Below are 19,054 nucleotides of genomic sequence, written 5' to 3' on the forward strand. Positions count from 1 at the left end.
ATAGAGTTTTGAAGTTGAATGATCGGTTATGTGTGCCTGGTGTAGATGGGCTTAGAAAGGCCATAATGGAAGAAGCTCATAGTTTGAGGTACTCTATCCACCTAGGTGCTACCAAAATATATCTGGACTTGAAAGAGTTGTATTGGTGGAAAGGCATGAAGAAGCAAGTAGCAGATCATGTGGCTAAATGTTTGAATTGCCAGCAAGTCAAAATCGAGAATCAAAGGCCTGATGTCCTAGCTCAAGATATAGAGATACCACAGTGGAAATGTGAGATGATTAATATGGATTTTGTAATAGGTCTACCTCGCACATACCGCAAGAATGATTCAATTTAGGTTATTGTAGACCGACTGACAAAGTCGGTGCATTTCCTACCAGTAAAGACGACAGATTCCGCAGAGCAGTACGCGCAGTTGTACATCAAAGAAATAATCTGATTGCATGCTACTCCAGTTTCAATCATATCTGACCGAGGCCCTCAATTCATAGCGCATTTTTGGCAGGCATTTCAGAATAGATTAGGTTCCAAGGTCAATTTGAGCATCGCTTTCCATCCACAGACCAATGGTTAGGCATAAAGGATCATTCAGACACTCAAAGATATGCTACGAGTATGTGTTATAGAATTTGGAGGTAATTGGGATGATCACTTGCCATTTATATAATTTGCTTACAATAACAGCTATCAGGTCAGCATTGGTATGGCTCCTTATGAAGCGTTGTATGGGTGAAGATATAGGTCTCCAGCAAGTTGGTTTGAACCAGTAGAGGTGTCGTTGATTGGTCCAGAGATTGTTTGTGAGGCCTTAGAGAAAGTTTAGCTAATAGAGAAAGACTGAAAGCCGCTCAGAGTCATCAAAAGTCTTATTCTGACAAGAGGCATCGTGACTTAGAGATCATGGTTGGTGATAATGTGTTTTTGAAAGTTTCACCAATGAAAGGAGTTATGAGGTTTGGTAAGAAAGGGCAACCTAGTCCTAGATTTATCGGACCTTATTAAATTCTAGAAAAGAAAGGAAACTTGGCTTTTGAGCTAGTGTTGCCTGTTGAGTTGTCCTCTGTTCATCTTGTCTTTCATGTGTCTATGCTTAGAAAGTACATTAATAATGAGTCGCATATAATACCTACCGATACCATAGAAATTAAAGAAGGCTTGACTTAAGAAGAGGTACCTATAGAAATTCTCGATAGGCAAGTAAGAAAGTTGAGAACAAAAGCTATAGCATCGGTAAAAGTTTTGTGGAGTAATCATGATTCAAAAGAGGAAACGTGGGAGGTCGAGGAAGATATGAGGAAGAAATATCCATATTTATTTGAGGAAAAAGGTATGTGAACCTAGGTTTGGTTTGGCATTTTTAATTTATTTATGAAATACAAGTTAGCATGCGTTTATGTCCTTGCTAGATTATACTTAGTTGTTGAAGTAATTTAATTTCTGTCAATGTATATTTTGTTAGTTAATAATTTAGTGTCATGTCAGAGTATATTTAATTCATTAACGTTAGTTACTTTTTGCAAAAGTGTTGTGCTTTAGATTTTGGTTGGTTATTGTGGTACCTCCTTGCCGGAGTGTAAGTAAATAGTTTATGAGTTGTGTATGGTGCCTATGAATGGTATGTTACCGTATATTTGGTTGTTGTTGCTGTAGTTGTAATATTGGTGACACAGATAATTGTTTTGGATAGTCCAATTTACAGGGTAGACTCTCTTGAAATTTTTGAAAATTTAGGGAATAAGCCAAAATTTTGAGTCCCTTGGGAAAATGAGTAGTGCTAAGAAAACTTAAGAAGTTAAAGGACATAAGGAATGATTGTTAGCTTAAGAGTAAGGTCCTAGCAACATTTGAGGATGAATGTTTTTAAGGAGGAAAGAATGTAACACTCCTCAAATTTATAAAAGTTTTAAGACACGCTAATTGTAGAATTAATTTTTTTAATCTTGCCTAGAGTGAAAAAAAAAAGCTTACTTAAATAATTGGATACACGATTAGGGGAATATGAATAATTTTAATATTATTAATTATTAAAAGTCAGTATCATTAATTATTAGTTAAGTGAAAATAAAATAAAAAATAAATCAATAAAACAAAAATAGGGGGACAAGACTAAAAGCCCACAAAGGGCTGTTGGAGGTCAAAAAGAATTGAGAATCCTTATACGTAAATAGAAAAGCATTCTAGGTGCAAAAAGCATTCTCACGAATAGAGGGAAACATAGGCAGCGCTGCTTACACACGGAGGCCACGAAAACTCTTTAGGATTCTTTACAAATCACCAATTCTTGAACTCAGGTATATAAAATTCCCTATTGTAAATTATCCTACAATATTAATAGGTAAGAATTGAATAGTTAATTCCCTTCTTCCTCTGTATCAATAGTAAGTTCCATGTTTAGGTGTGAAACTTTGAAATTAATAGTTAATTCCCTTTTTCCTCTGGTTGTAGAATCAATTATTTGACGGGTATAAATTAGACTGGGGCCTACATATTGGCTGAAAGAGTTTTGAGGTGAGTTGATATAACCCTTTACTAAAGTGGGTTAACTGACAAAAGCACGCATACAAGGTGTTTGATGAATTGCATAAAAGAGTTTATATGTACTTAATTGGAGCGAGTGAGTATCTATTAACTTAGAATTGTTCTAGCTAAAGTTTAGATGATTTATTATGATATTTGTGCATAAAGTTACAGATTTTTGTGTTATTCTTATATGCCATTTTCATGTTGAAAATTCAGGAAGGAGCAAGAATCTTTAGATATACTTTTGAATATTTATTTCATTCTTATGCCATGCTTTATATTTAAGGATACCAGTATGAGTATGTATAGGATGTTTCAGAAAAGATTTAGGCTTGAAAAGTCACAAGAAGAAGTTTTAGAAAGAAATGATTTTTAGGAGTATCCTCTATTTTGAGAAGGGATCATCGTCCAGGCCGAGGGTCCTGATCAAGGCGTTGACTTTCTGAAACTACTTGTGCTAATGTAGGGATCACACGAGCCGAGGGTTTCATTGCTGAGAATATGCCAAGCTAAGGTATGGTACATGAGCACTGAGAACCATGAAACGAGTGGCACCTCGTGGATTGGGCCTATTCGATCAGGTTGGGATCGAACCCGTGTCGATCACACGGTGACTGACATAGAATCAAGTCAGGATAGTTGGAACTCCCAAACTATAAAGTGAAGTATTTTTTTTTAAGAAAGAAAAAGAAAAAAATTTCTTTTAGAATATTCATAAACTAGTATATTGTAATTATTTTAGAATTGTTCTTCGAAGCTTTATGTTTCCATGCCTTTAGAATCTTTGCTCCTAATGTATATTTTATTAATGTTTCATCCTCTGTCGTTGAGACTCACTGAGTACAATGGATGGTACTGACGTTCTCTTTTGGAAACCTACGTTGGTCTACGGTGCAACGTAGGAACCGGTTTTACAAGCGAGCAGGCTACGGGTTAGGACTTCCCTCCCTTCCAGTGTTATTGGTGAGCTCCGCTTTTTTGTGGAGTATTCCTTTGAGTCATATTTATGTAGTTATATTTCTTTGTTTACTTGGAAAACTAGCCAGGCAATCTCATGTCTTGAGCAGTATGTTAGTGTATCAGTTGAGGCTTCATAGACACAGTCGGTGGGCTAAGATTCAGATGTTTTTGATAATAACTTAGCAGTATTTCAGTAGTTACTACGAATAAATATTTGGAGTTGGTTTATTTTAGATATTCAAATAAATTAAAAGTATTTGGTTAAAGTATATCCTTTGTTGGATATAAAGTTTGAGGTTATAATAGTTTTGTTAAGCACAGATGGTTCGCTCGGTCAAATTTAGCGACCGGATGTCGGTCACGGCTTATTCAGAAAATGGGTCGTGACAGAAATCCTTGTGCTTTTTCTCCAACTCTTCTTTAGCTTCCTTAGGTCTAAAGTATGTCAAAAAGTCCTGAAAAATAACATTTTCCATGTATTTATACTAAGTAGGGTCGGGCCAAAACGAAATCTCCCTTTCCTAGCCAAAATAGAAAAACTTGCAAACATATTGCTTTTCATGCGTTGCACTATGCTACGCATGATGCGTCGTACTATGCTACGCATGGTGCGTCGCACAAGTGCTTTTGCTTGTCAGACCACAGAAACCCAGCCTCTTAACTTTGTCAATTTATGACATAAAATTACACTGCTGCGTCGCCCAGTGCGTCGCACTAGTGCATTTCTTCAATTGTTGCTTCGTCCTTGATTTTTGATGTCCAGAAGTGATCCTCGACCCCCGAACACGATCTCCGCTTAATCCTTTGAGCTCTTACTGAGACTTCAAAGCTCCAAATAGATCGAATTAGTCCCACAACATCTACATAACTCGGAATCACTCATACAAGGCATAAAACACACAATAAGTGATAAATACTAACAATAAAGCTCAAACACAACTAAAGTGTAGTAAATTAGAGTGCAATAGGCGACTAAAAGACCAGAATATATCCTACCATCAACACCCCACACTTAAACCATTGCTCATCCTCGAGCAGTCAAACTACACTTTATATAGACACGACCGTTTTCAACAACTCTCATAACTCATCACACCAAGAATATTTAAAATAGACTGAGTACAATACCGTAACATCCTAGCGTCAAAATGTTACTCAAAAGCACCACACATTATTAATAACCCGCTCACTTACTCTAACATAGAGTTCAATGACACTACCTTTCCTTCATGAATCAAGTGCCCTCACACAACACTAGAGAGTAGTTCCACACACAATAAAAGTTAAGAACAATTAGGAACTCAAGATAGAATGAATTCACTCACTCTCAGAAACAACATTCATCTGCCACAAAAGATGATCCATAGGCTTTCCCGTAGTGTACTACTCTACTAATTGAGCTCATTGAGTCAAGGATCAAGTAGGACTTTAATTGGTTGTAATGTAGACTGCGAGGTGGGTAGGATACACTTTCATTGTTCAAAACCCCACACTTATGTCAAACCAAAACTCTACCTTTACATCAATATACATTAACTCCCTACTTCTTTAAGCACAATTATGTCAAGAGTCACCACTATCAAAGAACATTTTTCTTCACAATAATCCAACATTTTATTTCTTTTTCTTTTCTCATTCAATTCAAGTGGCTCTTACTTTTTTCAAACAGTGCACCTTTCTCTTGATTTCATTAATTCAGCTCAAAATCCAAACCAACCACCCCACACTTCAACTTTTACAAAGTTCAAACCAAATTCAAGTGCTCATGAGAGGTACAAGGTTCAAGTAGATGGTCAATTCAAACAAATGGGTAAGGCTTGTAATGTGTTTTGCAATCAAATAGGATTATAGGCTCAATGGGGTTAACTACGATACATAACAATTAGGTGGGTGAAAGCATATAATTGGCTCAATAAAGAAATTCTTATATCACTTCCAAGACTGAATAAGACCACTATTTCGCTTTGCAAACACACGGGGCAAGTTCTAGACATTAAATGCAATGCACAAAATAATACAAAACCTCACACACGCATGGCACATAACTCACTCAGGATTGGACTCAACAAGACACTCTAGTCAAAGCAATTAAGCAAAGTTAAGATCATAATAAAGTTAAGATCAAAACCTGAGCCTAAGCGTCACAACTAAAGCACTCACTATTCTCAAGGCATAATAAAGTCAAGAGATATTGCTTCAATTTGAATCATAGCACAAGGTGTCCTACTTCTAAAAAAATAAATAACTAATTACACCCGGTTCAAAAAAAACCCTTGAAAAAGAACCACGGCATAAAGAAAAACCAAGGGAGAATTATTACACTACCTACAAAAGAAATTCTTTTTGTCTTTTTTCTTCGACTTTACTCCATCAAGAAACCTGTCGATATGATATCCATCATCGGGAAAAGTCAAAATTTTTAAAATTTTAATTACTAAAACTAACAAAAAGAAAAATAAAACTAATATACATACAACATACAAACACATATCCCCCACCCCACACTTTAAGTTGTGGCATGTCCTCATGACACACAATTAAAAAGTATAAGGTAAAGGAAACTTTCTTAAATATCTATTCGGGGTCTGAGTCAAAGTCGGGCTCGATTCTTCTCCCCAGAACTAGTGCACACATCCATGCAAACAACTTCTTCTCAGCCTTTTTGGGGTACACCCCACACTTATCTTTCTCACTAAATGTGGCCTTCTCTTTCACGCCCTTCACTTTCCACTCAACACTTGCAGCTAGCTTCTCTTTTTTTCCCCCGTTTCTACATTCATCTCGAAAGTTACAGTCTCCTCACCTGTTCTAAGCATGAGCTTTCTCTCGTGTATATCTAATATCACTCTACCTGTTGCTAAGAATGGTCTTCCTAGGATAAGGGGGACCTCCTTGTTCTCCTCTATCTTCACTACTATAAAATCTATAGGAAATACCAACTTATCTACCCAACTAACACATCTTCCACTATCCCTTCGGGTATTAGAGTCATTTGGTCTGCCAGTTGCAAGTATATTGGTGTTGACCATATCTCCGATCCCATTCTCCAGTTTCCTATAAATAGACAAAGGCATTAGATTAATTGAGGTACCAGAATCACATAAAGACTTATCAAATTTTATAGTGCCTAAAGAGCAAGGTATTGTAAAACTCCTTGGATCTCCACACTTTTGTGGGAGTTTATTTTGCAATATTGCGCTGCAATGCTCTGTGAGCTTGACCACTGAGGTCTCTTCTATCTATCTTATCTTTGTCAGGCTTTCCTTCAAGAACTTAGCATAAGCTGGCATTTGTAACCTATTTCAGCATATCCAGAAATCTCTCAAACTGCTTGTCCAGCTTTTCTCTATATAGCTTTTGCGGAAAAGGTAGCATATACATATGATCGCTCTCACTAGATTGCTCCCTTCTTGAAGTCTCTTCCTTATTCTTTTTGTCAGCTCCCTTCTTTCCTTTCTTCTTCTTATCAATATCATTCTTCAACCGCTCTCCACTTTCTTTTTCAAGTTCCATATCTTTTTGGATTGGCTTGGGATCTTTCAACACTTGCCCACTTCTCAAGGTTACAACATTCACTGTTTCTTTGGAGTTTCTTTTAGTATCAGCTAGCAGAGTACCTGGGACTCTCTCAGATAATATTGTTGCAATATGTCCTACTTATCTCTCCAAGTTTCGAAAAGATGTGTTAAGGTCTTTGATGGCTTCTCCATGAGCGTCTAGCCTCTCATCTGTCTTGATAATGAAGGCCTTTATTAGATCTTCTTGACCAAACTGATTGGGTTGTTGTGGGTGACTGCCTTGGCTGATTCACAAAACCTGTAGCTCATTGTCCCTAGAATCTAGGGTTGCTTTGTTTCCATGCATTTGCGGTACTCCTAGGTGAACTCCATGAAAACCCGGGGTGCTTCTGACCCATTGCATTAAAGTTGTAATTTCTCACAACATTCACTTCCTCAGTTGAGGTTTGACACTCATGAGTCGGGTGTCCTCTTCCACTTATATCACAAGCTGTATGAGCTTCACTTTGTATTGTAGCTAAGTTTAACTTTTTTATTTCTTTAGCCATGGCATCAAGTTGTACCTATACAGATGTATTAGCATCAACTTGGTGAACACCGGTTGATCTTCTTCTTTCAGCACTCTCAGAGGCCACTGATTTGCTTCTTCATCAACTCGTCAAGAATCGTAACTATCTCCTCTGGAGTCTTCTTTATCAACGGGCCTCCAACTCCATTGCTCAATGTTCTATGTGAGGCCGGTGTCAATCCATCCCAAAAGTCCTGGAGTTGCATCCAGAGTTCAACTCCACTATGTTGACACTTTCTAACAATCTCCTTGAACCTCTCCCATGCTTCAAAAATAGTTTCATTATCTTTCTAGCAGAAGTTATGGATTTCTCTTCTAAACTTGCCCGTATTGGCTAAGGAGAAATATTTATCAAGGAATTTTCTGGTCATCACCTCCCAAGTTCTAATTGATCCCGTGGGCAAGCTTCGAAGCCACTGCTTTGCATCATCTTTAAGAGAAAAGGGGAATGCCCTTAAGTACACATCATCCTGTGACAACCTATTGTATTGAAAGGTGTTCATAATCTCCTCGAAGTCTATTAGGTGTGTGTTTGGATCTTCGTATGGCTTCCCTATAAAGACACAACAATTCTGAAGAGCTTGAAGCAACCCTTGCTTTAATTCAAAATTATTTGATGCAATTGGCGGTGGTCTCACACTTGAAAATCCTTAGTTGTAGACCGGTGTAGCATAATCACCAACTGATCTCCCAGCCGCAAGAGCTATATTTCCACAATGGTCTGCAGCCAAGGGTTGATTTTTAGCAACCCCTCTCTTCTTTGTAGATAATCTGAGCATCTCTGATAGCTGCTTCCTCGGCATCCGTTGCAGTTTATTCTCATTGTTGGGCTGCCTCTCTTGCAGCCAAACCTACATTATCAATCTCCAACCATATTTTCCTTCGTTGAGGATTTCCCAACCTTTGCTAAGGTCTCGGAGATTTCTTTCCTTCCTCAGCTATTACAGTTGTGTTTCTATCTCTGGTTCGTATGATAGCACTTCCTTCCCAGAAGATCGAGTCATGCACCACTCTTACTTGTAACCTGCACACAATCAAAGAACACCAACCGTAAAAAAGAAAAAATAAAATAAAATAAAAATAAATATTCTTGAATTAGAAGTACAAACTATTTTAAATACTGTTGACTGCCAATCCTCGACAACATCGCCAAAATATGATGAACGCAAAATACCACTTAAATTATGCTCGCTAATCAAATATCGTATCCACAGGGATTGGAGTTAAATAGTATTATCGTAGTTTCTAGCTTGATTGCTATTCAAGATGATCAATAGTTAAGATTTATGTGATTAAAACTACAATTAACTAAGAATCTAGAGCTATTGACTAATGACACTCGAAGTAAGGAATAAGCAAAGAAAGATACCAAAGGGAGAAAATAGGGTTTTGATAGGATTAGTGCAAGACAATTATCTGTGATTTAACTCTAGTTAAGTCACTTCTAATGTTCAGGTGAGTCTCTAAAATTCCCTCAATTATTAGTTCACATGTTCAGCAAAAACTCCTTCCTCGATTAAGTCTCAACCTCACAAGATGAACAAATTTAAGCACTGTGAAGACATGCATGAATGCGTAGTGAATTGGTCTTTAGGAGAACCTCTCTCGATTATCTTCCTAACTAGGTTTAATCAATGAGTCAACTAGCCTATTCTGATTACTTAGAAGAATTAATGAACTCAACCAACAAAATAATGCAAAGATATCACAAGTTATGGCTCTTTCGATTACATGAACAAGTGAATATATATGCAACAATTAAGTCATCCAAAAATCCTTCAATACATAAAACAAGAGTTATAATCCACAGACAATCATCAATACACCAAATCCATCAAACCCTATAGAGAACTACTCCATAAACATGAATTAATTCATCACAAATATAATTAAAGTATAGGAAAACATAAATACAATCCAAACTCGGGTCTTGAGTGAGGAATGAATGATGAAATCCTTGTGCTTTTGCTCCCCCAACTCCTCCTTAGCTTCCTTAGTATAAAGTATGTCAAAAAGGCCTAAAAATAAAGTTTTTCCATGTATTTATACCAAGTAGGCACAGGCCAAGACGAGATATCCCTTTCCTAGCCGAAACAGGAAAGCTTTCAAACTTATTGCTTTTCATGCGTCGCATTATGCTACGCATTGTGCATCGTACTAGTGCTTTTGCTTGTCAGACCAAAAAAACCCAGCCTCTGAACATTGTCAATTTCTGACATTAATTTACACTGTTGCGTCGCACAGAGCGTCGCACTAGTGCATTTCTTCAGCTTAATACTTTGGACTCTTACTCAGACTTCAAATATCCAAAGAGATTGAATTAGTCCAACAATATTTACATAACTTGAAATCACTCCTACAAGGCATAAAATACACAATAAGTGCAAAACACTAACAATTAAAGCTCAAACACAATTAACGTGTAGTAAATTAGAGTGCAATAAGAGACTAAAACACGAGATTATAGCCTACCATCAATAACTTACCATCTGATCAGAGGTTGCCCAATAGAGGCCTGCCCACCGATTATAGATCGATGGTGGTAAAAATATTGTAATATTGTATATATATATTAGACCCTCTGCTCTGTTGACTGGAAGAAGACAATACATAACTTAATATAAAGTCACGTTGAGGAAGAATACTGTAACATATGAGACTAGGATAATGTACATAAATTCAGGAGTACGAACATCTCTTTATGTCTCATTACATAATACATGTAGTTACAGGATCATGCCAAAATGAAGGAAAGAATTAGCCTTAACATACCTTAACCACGTTGAGTCCTTAATACCTTCCAAGAAACTCTTCAAACTTCTCCACTTAATCTACCATAGCATAAGGAGATTAAAAATTAGTGCTAAGTAAAGGCTAAGTCCGTAACTTAAGCTAGTAGCTCGTTTATATAAATTCGGCAGCATCTCCCCTATAACAAGGGCCTCCTCCAATACCATATAACAACAACAACAACAACAACCAGGGAAATCCAGCAACATATAAGTATCAATAACAACACACCATATAACAACAACAAGTCACAACTACTTCACAACGAGCAACAAGCTCCGATTGCAATCCATATGCCCAATATCACCCTTTATAGACTTCTTACTTTAACTAAACAGTATCATTAACATGATAATGAAGTCATTCATCAAGGATTTCATCCTTATACCATATATTTATAACAAAGGAAATAATCCACAACTCCAACTATCCTCAATTACTAACTTTATTCACTAGTTCATGTCTAGTCCATCCATTTAACTTAATCAGCATCAAGATAACCTTAAGCATATGCAATAACACAATATACATACCTCCTACAGTAGCTTCAAGTCAAAATCCAAGTTATATTTAGATTACAACAGACCTCAATGGAAATACAACACTATAGAAGTGACTTAAGTTAATTTTCACTTCCAATCTCAAGTTTCATATGTTTCTGTCATCAATTAACTTGATAAACATATAGACATGCATAACAATAGAAACCATATCATAATCAAGATATTTTATCTAATTTCCAGCCATAAAAATACACACACACACACACACACATATATATATATATATATATATATATATATATATATATGTCCTTAAAATAACCCAACAAAAGATAACAACATCTCTTCCCCTTTCAATTGGTATCTTGTAATCTTTCACTCCAACACCACAACCAACATGTAATCAACCTTAAACACAATCAAAGGGATGTTAAGCATACCTTAGGCAGTAGATAAAATTCAAAACCTAAGCTTAAATTAGCTGACCGTCATCTTTATTCACGTCACAACACCATAGAGGGGTTATTCTTCACCTTTGGCTAACTTTGATGTTGGATTAGGGTGTAATTTTTTTTGGAATTTGTTTGGAGCCTTGGGGGAACTATTTGGGAGATTTTGGAGAGTGTGATGATGGAAGAAGGTAGAAAGATGAGCAAAGCTCATACCAAAAACGAGATAAAAATAAGTGAAGGTCGGCCACCGACCAAGTAGTTCCCATAAGGGCCGCCTGCGCAGTCTCGTAAAAATGAGAATATCTTTCTACTCTGATGTCGTATTGACAAATGGTTTAATGCCTTAGAAACTAGACTCATAGATCTTAAATTTAGTAGGTGGATCATTCAGTAATACCAAGTATAATGGAGAAAATCTCAGTTACATTTGACCTAATGTTCAGCACATTTATGAATGTAACTTGTGATGACCTTTGCAAACTTTTATTTTACAACTAGCTTGACTTCAAAACATAACACAAGACTATGGTATGAGTAAAATAATGCATAACATAACCTCATTACCATGTTAAGCACACTTGTATCACCCCAGAAGTATATGTTATGACATTCCCAACTTGTCGACTTTCGACGAAACTTATCTTCTTCGATTTTTTTAGCTTCTAAAACTTCCAAATCTCTTGGTACTTGCAGCTCATGATCTTAAATATTTTTAACCTCAAAGGTAACATAATTAACTTACTTTATTTACTTTTAAAGATGATCTCATTTCTAAGCTTACATCATTTAACTTACGATGTACTCTCACATACGAAAACATGCGGTGTAACAACCTTAGCCATGGAGAAGCAAACAACACAATGTACCACGGACCCGAAAAGACCATAACCAGGGTGCAATCAATCATTCAACAACCCAATAACCATCTTGCTCGAATTCCGCTACAAGGCCCAAATAGAACCGCATCATGTGTGCATATAACCAACAAATCACAACACCTCGTAGCATAGAAGTGGAAAACATAAAACATATCAAAACACGAATAAGCTCAACTCTAACTGAATGACACACCTTTCAGCAATAACAGTGCCGAGTCAACAAACCCGACCCAGTGTAGAATACAGATCCTCATTTGGCCTACCAATGGTCGCCCAAATCAACTCTGGTCATCCCCAAATGGATAAATGGCCTTCCAAAAGTCCACAATGACTTAACCATAGCACGTACTACCATCTAGCTAACTTTGGCCATATCTGCACAGTTCGCAACCCCGAAACAAATCTGCTTCTAAGAACTCCCAAGCTCCAATTGCATGGAACACACTGAATCAACATAGCCGATCCCAACTCCAACACTCGAATGAATAACCCATCTCTCATACATAATCATTCCTACGATAAATAATTCTATAATTATTCCATGCCATATAGAAAAATCTAAACATCAGCAGTCGATCAACCATGCGAGTACCGCAATACCAATGAAGCATCCGTAAGTCAAAATACAATGCGCCTTCTAAATGCACACTCTTCTAAGATAATACCAAATAGTGCCAACATCTGAAATCATTTGTGATGCATAAACTTATTACCTTCCTTTTGAAACTAAAGTGTATACTTACACATGCAAATCCCAATCTCACACTATGTGTCGCCTCTATTAGGACATCATATGAAAACACGAGAACCTCGTTATCAACTCTGAGTCACAAGCAAACTATATACTCAATTAGCCAGGAACCTTTCACATGATCCCATCTAGTAGCAAATCACAATACACAACATGCTCCTCACGCCGATATGATCTCAAACCGTGGTAGAAACCATCCAGAACACATTGAAATCCATTTGCACATAACAAAGCTATCAGAACTGAATCCCTCTAACTCAACCAAGCCACACAGTTCGCCGAATCCAAGAGTATTACCACAAAATACTCGTAAAGTCTCACCTCATCATAAGAACCAATAGAACCGATCCTATCAATTATCGTGCTGATCCAACCTACTACCAAGTTGTCCTATTTCTCTGAGTTCCTTCCGAATTAACCTCAAGGTGACACTTCTCCTTGCCAGAACATCATGATTCTTACCCAAAGCTCACCACAAGAGATCATAGCATAAAACCACACCGCCCTAAGGCCCATAAGCCGCTGTATTCCCTCTTAAGCACCCCAAAAGTACCACAGCCAAGACACCCACTCTGAAGAGACCTTCTGTGAATTTAAAGTCATTTTCTTCAAATTCCGAATACTAAAATGTAGAATCCTTAATGATATAGAAATATCGCAAATCCTGACACCATCCGATGTAATTCTCGGATTCTAGCCATATACAAATCCGAAAAATTCTCAATTGCCACATATAAATCTTGAATTCATTAGAACCATCTAGAGAGTCTTCCACTCTGCTCAAATCTCAATTGCACTGCCCACCTAAGCGGAACGACATGTGCCCTATTAGCATGACAACACCCAAATAAGTAATCTACACCTCTAATCAACCGAGTAAATTCTTACTCCATGCACACTAGTTCCTTCACGAATAACAATTCAAATCATTACATGATTCTCATATACCCATAAAGTGTAATACACCATGCATCCAGAAATTTCCTTGCCTAAGTCATCCTCAAAACCAGCCTCTGCAAGTCTTAACCAATCCACAAGTATGCCTTAGACCGAAACCAATACAACACGTAACCATGCAATCTAATCATCGATAGCAGATTCCCCCACTTGGCTCAAGTCCATAGATCAAAACACTTGATAACTCACAATGCCAATACTCTATTACTGCCATAATACCGCAATGAGATTCAACTAAATCCTTCGTAAGGTGACACAAACCAGATAGTACCTCAAATCATTTGCTAGGCTCGCATTCATCCTTGTGATGGTCAGGTCAAATTTCTCAACCAATCCAAACTCAAATTGCGACACCTATACCCGTTGGGAGAAAAGAAAGCCTCCACACAACATCATAAAGATCACACATCCGTAGATTACCCCACAGGTAATAACCCACTTGCTTATCCTCAAACTAAAATCTCTCTATACCCTTTTACAACTACTATGCAATCACTTAATCTTCTTGAGTCTGAACTCATCAACAAGACATGAAAATCTAATTCATTCCACAAATGAAATAGCATGAAAGATTCTCTCAAAAATCTTTATAACATAAGACTGTATGACACATCCACGTAAATCGAGCATCCAGTAGTCCTTTTCACATCTCAAGCAAACTCTTTTTTCCACATCCAAACCATCTGAATGCATACCTCAGTCACGTCATACTCATCATCTGGTCATCCAACCACTCATCGAGCCATAAATCACAGGACACCACTGGACATAGAAGTCCAAAAGAACATGCTCACACAACTGAAAATACCGAGCCTAAGCTGCGGTCCAAACTGTGCCTTAAGTCTTTTAGACTGGCCCATTACCAAAACACAGAAGAAACATCTCGTAGCTCAACCATGAAATTCTACAAGCCGTCTATGTACAGCTGATACTGAGCACTCAGATGCACATATGAGTAAGTGGAAGGAATTCAAAGAGATGTGCTTCATGATTAATCAATGTCGTACGATAAGAAAAGAAAGATGGGAAGTTTATCGTAAACTACTTGTAGACTCTCGAATATAGGTATGGACGTCATCATACCGATCCGCAAGACTCTACTAGACACTTGCTCATGACTCGTAGAACCTATGAACCTAGAGCTCTGATACCAACTTGTCACGATACAAAATCCAACTAGTCGTGATAGCACCGAACCCAACCCGCTAGGTAAGCCAATTTAACAATAATCGGATTTCAAATGAGATATAATAAGAGAAATAATGATAATATAACTGAACTTTTATACAAAGAATCCCCAAGGACTGGTAGTAGAAATCATGAGCTTTTAAGATTTAGAGTTTACAAAGCTAGTATGAAATGAATACATCATCTGTCCGTAATGTACATAAACAGATTTTTATAAATCTAAAGCTACATGAACAAGAGGTAGCTATAACCGGAACACAGGTACATCGTCAATTCCAGCTTTCACCTTACACAACAACATTAGCTCCAAAATTTGCACGTAAGGTGGAGAAATGTAGTATGAGTACAATCGACCCCATGTACTCAAAAAGTAACAAACTTAACCTTAGGTTGAAAGCAGTGACGAGATTGGACAACGGTCAGAGTCCAACACCAATAGCCAACAACAACTCATAACAATATAATAAAAGTAGTACAAGAAACAACACAAAGATATGATGCTCGGCTCGTTCATAATTACAAAAAAATAGGCATGCTTTTCAAGTATAACAGTAAAACCCAAATCTTTTACCAAAGTCACCAAAATATGAGTAAGACTGAAATTTGTGATTTTTCCCAAAAAAATATTCAACAACAGATAAGATGTTTGAATCTCAGATAGCATGAGGAAAGTACATCTCTATGCCTACATGTCAATATGCATGTGAAGTCATGATTGTCACAATACCGTGTATCATGAAGAAATGCATCTCTATGCCAGTATGTCAAATATACATGTCAATGCAATGCATCACAGTTATGAACTCATGTACTTATACTCTCAGAATACTCAATCTAACTGTCTCACACTCCCACTCATCATACTCAATCCCTCAACACACTCCGTCAGCATCGTACGGTACCTACTGCGTCGCACAACCCGATCCCATCATAAATCAATAAAACTTGTGCTCACTACTGGTATGTCAAACTCTGAAAAGGCAGATCCTTCCCAAGTGCTAACATAAGCCATCATGGCCTACAACGGCGTGCAACCTGATCCCATCAATAATATATATAAAGCCCATAGGGCCTGCTACGGCATGCAGCCTGATCAATATAATATTATATATAAAGAAAATATGGCCCGCTGCGGCGTGTAGCCCGATCCCATCGTGAATCAAATAAACTTGTTGCGGCGTGCAACCCGATCCCATCATTATCCCTCACAATTCGGCCCTCAAGCCCCAACTCAGTCATCAGTCTCTCCAGTCTCCGAGCTCAAAAATCTCATGCCAATTAGCCCAAACAATGATAACATGATGTGACAACAAATGATAACAGAGACTGAGATATGACATGCAAATGAATGAATATGACTAAGTATGTAATAGCAATTTAAGCAATTAATTAAACAACAAAAATGACCTTAGTGGGTCCCAACAGAGTAAGTACATAGCCTAAACATGATTTCTAACATGGATCACAGCTCAATTATTCTATCACGTAGGAATTTCATGGATAGATACAAGATTAGGTAATTGCACAGTACCACAAAATCAACTAAGTCATAATTCACATGATGCACGCCCACATGCCCGCCACCTAGCATGTGCGTCACTTTAACACCAAACACATAACACGTACATTCAGGGGTTCATACCCTCAGCACCAAGTTTAGAAATGTTACTTAACTCGAACGAGCCAAATCTAATATCGGGCAAGCCAAACAATACTCCGAAAATTCCACCCCACGCGTACCGACCTTTGAACGCTCGAAACTAGCCAAAAGCAACTCAAGAACATCAAATAATGCTAAAGAATACAAACCCAATCGATAATGGTCCATTCTTTAATCAAAAGCCCAAAGTCAACCAAAAATTAAAAGCCTGACTCACACCTTGGAACCCGACAAAACTAATAAAATCCGACAACCCATTCAATTATGAGTCAAACCATACTAGTTTCACTCAAATCCGACTCCGAATCGATGTTCAAAACCCAAAAATTCACTCTATGAAATTTTAGACAAAAATCCCCAATTTCTCGTTTGTAATCATCAACTAAGTGCCAAAATCGAGGATAGATTCATGAAATATAATCAAAACCGACTAGATAACACTTACCTAATCCATATGATGAAAAGCGCCTAAAACATCTTCTCAATTTGAGCTCCATAGCTCCGAATATGCAAAAATGGTCGAAACCTCCGAAATAGAGTACTTTAATTTCACTGGACAAATTAATTAAAAGCGATTGCGAAAATACCATCGCGATCGCGAATAAGAAAAATGCATTGCCCTAGATATACTCTATGCGATCGCAGAACAACCTTCATTATCTCGAAGAACAAAAGACACTGCCGCCAAAATGCAATACGCATTCGCGATACTAGCCACACGAACGCGATGACCACAGATGTCAAAGCTCATCGAACGCAACCCATGTAATGCAATTCCATTGAAGAATTCTACAGCTCTCAGTTGCCTAGTCTCAACACTATGTTATCGCAATTCCTCATCCGCGAACGCGGTTCACAAGCTCTCCCAACTAAGAAAACATGCTCTTCAAGTCGCGATAGCCATGAAGAAAGTGCCCAGCTCCAGATTTCCTCTACGCGATCGCATCGCCATCTCCACGATCGTAAAGGACAATCGAGGCATCAAAAACCAGCAGAAACCAGCAATGAAAACATGAAGAAATATGCTCCGAAATCAATCTGAAACATGCCCGAGCCTCTCGGAACCCCATCCGAACATGCCAACAAGTCCCAAAACATAACATAGACCTACTCAAGGCTTCAAATAACACATAACAACGTCAAAACCACGAATCACACCTAAAATCAAACTTAATGAACTTTTGAACTTTCAGCTTTCAAAACCCGCAACAAACCATGTACAATCAACTCGGAATGAACTCAAATTTTGCACACAAGTCCCAAATAACATAACGAAGCTATTCCAATTCCCATAACCTCAATCTGAATCCCAATATCATCAAAGTCAATTCTCGGTCAAACTTATGAACATTCCGAACCTTAAAATTTCCAATTTTTGTCAATTAGTACTAAAACCTTCTAAAAATATCCAAATGCAAATCTGGACATACGCCGAGTCCATAATTACCATCCAGGCCTAACAGAACCATCAAAACTTTGAACTGAGGTCAAATACTAAAAAGTTAAACTTGGTCAACTCTACCAACTTAAAGCTTCTTAGTAGAGAATCATCCTTCCAAATCAATTCTGAATTACCTAAAAACCAAAACTGATGATGCACACAAGTCATAATACATCATATGAAGCTAATAAAGACTTCAAATAGCTGAAGGGAATGCAAATTCTCCAAATGACAGGTCGGGTCGTTACACTGAAGTATTCATATATATAAAGTAATACTTCAAGCCTAAAGGATGAAGTTATAGCCTTATATATGGGTATACACAGGTAGTGTGATGGTAGGCTATAATTGCGAGTTTTAGACGCTTATTGCACTCCAATTTACTGCACTTTAATTAAGTTGAGCTTTAATCGCTAGTGTTTTGCACTGATTATATGTTTTATGCCTTGTACGAGTGATTCCGAGCTATGTAGATAATACAGAATGAATTCATGCTAAATTGGAGTTTTGAAGTCCAAGTAAAAGCCCAAGGATTAACTTGGGATCGAGTTCGGGGATCAATGGACACTAGTACATTCAAAGAGAGAAACGAAAAATTGAGCAGTGCATCACACAGGTGGGCGACCGTGCACTGGGCGTGCATGTGAAGCAATGTGGGGCACAAAATGTGACCAAATGCACGAGAAAGTCTCCAGGTGCGCGACCGTGCACTTCCTGTCCGAGAAAAGTCCTAATTCATAAAGGAGAATGTGTGTTTGTTTGGGCTCGACCCTACTTGGTATATGTACATGGAAAAACGGCATTTTGAAGAACTTTTGACATAATTTAGACCGAAGGAGGCTAAGGAGAAGTGGGAAAATCAAGAGC

The 19,054-nt window shown here is 37.6% G+C and overlaps 1 non-coding gene across 1 annotated transcript; it reads left to right on the forward strand.

Annotated features, from left to right (window-relative positions):
- Window positions 1-7,783: 7,783 nt before the first annotated feature.
- Window positions 7,784-7,890, forward strand: LOC117277091 (small nucleolar RNA R71). The gene has a single exon (XR_004507367.1). It is a non-coding gene; the product is annotated as a small nucleolar RNA R71 (small nucleolar RNA).
- Window positions 7,891-19,054: the final 11,164 nt, after the last annotated feature.

Source organism: Nicotiana tomentosiformis, chromosome 2, assembly GCF_000390325.3.
Source record: "Nicotiana tomentosiformis chromosome 2, ASM39032v3, whole genome shotgun sequence".
Taxonomy (NCBI): domain Eukaryota; kingdom Viridiplantae; phylum Streptophyta; class Magnoliopsida; order Solanales; family Solanaceae; genus Nicotiana; species Nicotiana tomentosiformis.